The sequence below is a fragment of the Oncorhynchus kisutch genome, linkage group LG10 (genome assembly GCF_002021735.2).
Source record: "Oncorhynchus kisutch isolate 150728-3 linkage group LG10, Okis_V2, whole genome shotgun sequence".
In the NCBI taxonomy this organism is placed as follows: Eukaryota; Metazoa; Chordata; class Actinopteri; order Salmoniformes; family Salmonidae; genus Oncorhynchus; species Oncorhynchus kisutch.
Window position 1 is genome coordinate 51,773,976 of NC_034183.2, and position 5,228 is coordinate 51,779,203.

Consider the following 5,228-nt stretch of genomic DNA (forward strand, 5'->3'; position numbering starts at 1 on the left):
CGTTCATCTGTACCACAATAGTACACAAGGAGAAACTCCATGTGACCACGCAGATGTCATACCGCTCAGGAAGGAGACATGTTCTGTTTCCTAGAGATGAATGTACTTTGGTGCGAAAGGTTCAAATCAATCCCAGAACAACAGCAAAGGACCTTGTGAAGATGCTGGAGGAAACAGGTACAAAAGTATCTATATCCACAGTAAAACGATTCCTAAATCGACATAACCTGATAGGCCGCTCAGTAAGGCTGCTCCAAAACCACCATAGAAAAGTCAGACTACGGTTTGCAACTGCACACGGGGACAAAGATCGTACTTTTGGGAGAAATGTCCTCTGGTCTGATGAAAGAAAAATAGAACTGTTCGGCCATAATGACCATCATTATGTTTGGAGGAAAAAGGGGGAGGCTTGCAAGCCGAAGAACACCATCCCAACCGTGAAGCACAGGGTAGCAGCATCATGTTGTGGGGGTGCTTTGCTGCAGGAGGGACTGGTGCACTTCACAAAATAAATGGCATCATGAGGAAGTAAAATCATGTGGATATATTGAAGCAACATCTCAAGACATCAGTCAGGAAGTTAAAGCTTGGTCGCAAATGGGTCTTCCAAATGGACAATGCCCCAAGCATACTTCCAAAGTTGTGGCAAAATGGCTTAAGGACAACAAAGTCAAGGTATTGGAGTGGCAATCACAAAGCTCTGACCTCAATCCCATAGAAAATGTGTGGGCAGAACTGAAAAATCATGTGCGATTAAGGAGGCCTACAAACCTGACTCAGTTACACCAGCTCTGTCAGGAGGAATGGGCCAAAATTCACCCAACTTATTGTGGGAAGTTGTGGAAGGCTACCCAAAACATTTGACCCAAGTTAAAGAATTGAAAGGCAATGCTACCAAATACTAATTGAGTGTATGTAAACTTCTGACCTAGTGGGAATCTGATGAAAGAAATAAAAGCTGAAATAAACCATTCTCTCTACTATTATTCTGACATTTCACATTCTTAAAATAAAGTGGTGATCCTAACTGACCCATGACAGGGAATTTTTACTAGGATTAATTGTCAGGAATTGGGAAAAACTGAGTTTAAATGTATTTGTCTAAGGTGTATGTAAACTTCCGACTTCAACTGTATGTATATATATTCTTAATCCATTCATTACTTAGATTTACGTGTATGTTGTGAAACTGTTAGATATTACTTGTTAGATTTTACTGCCCTGTCGGAGCTAGAAACACAAGTATTTTGCTGCCCCCCCCCAATAACATCTTTCAAATGTCCTTCAGTGTAACTGTCCGGGTTAAAGATCGAATAACAAAAGTGTTTTTAAAATGCAGAAATTCATCCTAAAAATATTAATTAACACCCATGGCATAATTGTGTTAGTGTTTGCAACAATATATATGATAATGGGCAACATACTGTATCTAAAAAATATTTAAAAACTTGAATAACTTTTGTCTGGCTTTTGCGCTTCATCAATGTCATTCAGTATATGGCAATGTAAACATATTTCCCATGCTAATAAAGCCCCTTGAATATATATATATAGAGAGAGAGAGTCATATCAAAAGTCTTACTTCAGACAGCATTTTCAAGTTTAGGGACCTCATTCAGAAACACATTCTGTGTTGTCCCATACCTAATGTCGTCTCCAGGCTCAATTGCTACCGCATATAGACAGGTTGACAGAGAGCCGGGAGGTGGATGACATTATCCCATACCTATATATTGTCCCAAGGACATCATACCTATTTGTTCATATTTGTCCAAGGAACATTTTTATTTATATTTTATTTCACCTTTATTTAACCAGGTAGGCCAGTCGAGAACAAAATCTCATTTACAACTGCGACCTGGCCAAGATAAAGCAAAGCAGTGCAACAAAAACAACAACACAGAGTTACACATGGGATAAACAAACGTACAGTCAATAACACAATAAAAACATCTATGTACAGTGTGTACAAAGTAGGAAGGTAAGGCAATAAATAGGCCATAGAGGTGAAATAATTACAATTTAGCATTAACATGAGTGATAGATGTGCAGATGATGATGTGCAAGTAGAGATACTGGGGTGCAAAAGAGCAAGAGGATAAGTAACAATATGGGGATGAGGTAGATGGTTGTACTATTTACAGATTGGCTGTGTACAGGTACAGTGATCGGTAAGCTGCTCTGACAGCTGATACTTAAAGTTAGAGAGGGAGATATAATACTCCAGCTTCAGCGATTTTTGCAATTCGTTCCACTCGTTGGCAGCAGAGAACTGGAAGGAAAGGCGGCCAAAGCAGGTGTTGGCTTTGGGGATGACCAGTGAGATATACCTGCTGGAGCGCATTCTACGGGTGAGTGTTGTTATCGTGACCAGTGAGCTGAGATAAGGCGGAGCTTTACCTAGCAAAGACTTACAGATGACCTGGAGCCAGTGGGGCTGGCGAAAAATATGTAGCGAGGGCCAACCGACGAGAGCATACAAGTCGCAGTGGTGGGTGGTATATGGGGCTTTGGTGACAAACGGATGGCACTGTGATAGACTGCATCCAGTTTGCTGAGTAGAGTGTTGGAGGCTGTTTTGTAAATGACATCGCCGAAGTCGAGGATCGGTAGGATAGTCAGTTTTACGAGGGTATGTTTGGCAGCGAGTGTGAAGGAGGCTTTGTTGAGAAACAGAAAGCAGATTCTAGATTTACATTTTTTAATACCTTGAGTGTGGCTGAGGTGCACCCGTGACCAGCTCGGAAACCGGATTGCACAGCGGAGAAGGTACGGTGGGATTTGAAATGGTCAGTGATCTGTTTATTAACTTGGCTTTCGAATACTTTAGAAAGGCAGGGCAGGATAGATATAGGTCTGTAACAGCTTGGGTCTAGAGTGTCACCCCCTTGGAAGAGGGGGATGACGGGGGCAGTTTTCCAAACTTTAGGGATCTCGGATGATACGAATGAGAGGTTGAACAGACTGGTAATAGGGGTTGCAACAATGGCGGTGGATAATTTTAGAAAGAAAGGGTCCAGATTGTGTAGCCCAGCTAATTTGTACGGGTTCAGGTTTTGCAGCTGGGGAGGCTTGGGCAAGTCACTGCGGGGGGTGCAGAGCTGTTGGCCAGGGTTGGGGTAGCCTGGAGGAAAGCATGGCCAGCCTTGGAGAAATACTTTTTGAAATTCGCGATTATCGTGGATGTATCAGTGGGGACAGTGTTTCCTAGCCTCAGTGGGCAGCTGGGAGGAGGTGCTCTTATTCTCCATGGACTTTACAGTGTCCCAACACTTTTTGGAGTTAGAGCTACAGGATGCAAATTTCTATTTGAAAAAGCTAGCCTTAGCTTTCCAGACCGACTGCATGTATTGGTTACTGACTTCCCTGAAAAGTTGCATATCGCAGGGACTATTCGATGCTAGTGAAGTCCGCCACAGGATGTTTTTGTGCTGGTCGAGGTCAGTCAGGTCTAGAGTGAACCAAAGGCTATATCTGTTCTTAATTCTACATTTTCTGAAAGGGGCATGCTTATTTAAGATGGTGAGGAAATTACTTTTAAAGAATGACCAGGCATCCTCTACCGACAGGATGAGGTCAATATCCTTCCAGGATACCCGGGCCAGGTCGATTAGAAAGGCCTGCTCACAGAAGTGTTTTAGGGAGCGTTTGACAGTGATGAGGGGTGGTCTTTTGACCACGGACCCATAGCGGATGCAGGCAATGAGGCAGTAATCGCAGAGGTGTATTTGGATGGCAAGTTGGTCAGGATAATATCTATGAGGGTGCCCATGTTTATGGATTTAGGGTTGTACCTGGTGGGTTCCTTGATAATTGGTGTGAGATGGAGGGCATCTAGCTTAGATTGTAGGACTGCCGGGGTGTTAAGCATATCCCAGTTTAGGTCACCTAACAGAACGAACTCTGAAGATAGATGAGGGGCAATAAATTCACATATTGTGTCCAGAACACAGCTGGGAGCCAAAGGAGATCTATAACAGGCGGCAACAGTGAGAGACTTTTTCTGGAGAGATTAATTTTTAAAATTAGAAGCTTGAACTGTTTGGGCATAGACCTGGAAAGTATGACAGAACTTTGCAGGCTATATCTGCAGGAGATTGCAACTCCTCCCCCTTTGGTAGTTCTATCTTGATGGAAAATGTTGTAGTTGGGGATGGAAATCTCAGAATTTATGGTGGCCTTCCTAAGCCAGGATTCAGACATGGCAACGGCATCAGGGTTGGCGGAGTGTGCTAAAGTAGTGAGTAAAACAAACTTAGGGAGGAGGCTTCTGATGTTAACATGCATGAAACCAAGGCTTTCACGGTTACAGAAGTCAACAAATGAGAGCGCCTGGGGACACACAGGGTCTGGGTTAACCACATCACCCGAGGAACAGAGGAGGAGTAGGACGAGGGTACGGCTAAAGGCTATCAAAACTGTGTATGGCATTGAAGCTCGTTTGGAGGTTTGTTAGCACAGTGTCCAAAGAAGGGCCAGATGTATACATAATGGTGTCATCTGCGTAGAGGTGGATCAGAGAATCACCAGCAGCAAGAGAGACATCATTGATATAAACAGAGAAATGAGTCTGCCTGAGAACTGAACCCTGTGGCACCCCATAGAGACTGCCAGAGGTCCGGACAACAGGCCCTCCGATTTGACACACTGAACTCTATCTGAGAAGTGAACCAGGCGAGGCAGTCATTTGAGACGCCAAGGCTATTGAGTCTGCCGATAAGAATGCGGTGATCACCTGGTATAACATCAACCTGGTATTGGGTAACCAAGGGTTTCCCAAACTTTGTCTTGGGGCCCCCTCTGAGTGCACATTTTGTTTTTTGCCGTAGCACTAGATTAGTTGGTTATTTTAATAGCTGTGTAGTGCTAGGGCAGGACTGAGTTTGGGAAACCCTGGGGTAATCTACCCTTCTGTCTCTTCACCTTTTTTTATGTACAGTTTCATCACAGACTGTTTGTTTGTGGATATTTTAGACACAAAAAGAAAATGCTTACTGCTGTCCACAATCCTCCATAGAATAAATACAGATGTTTACTGACTATTTAAATGTCCAACAAGGCTTCCTTTACAGCCTTTTAGTGGTACAATTAGAAATTCTTTGGTTCTACACTCTTTATACTCCAAATCCCACAATTCCCCAGGCTTCGCTCCTGACGTCTTGAAAGGGAGGCGCGGCAATATTTTTCCTCCCCATATTTTATTTACTATATTTATTTATTAATTCATT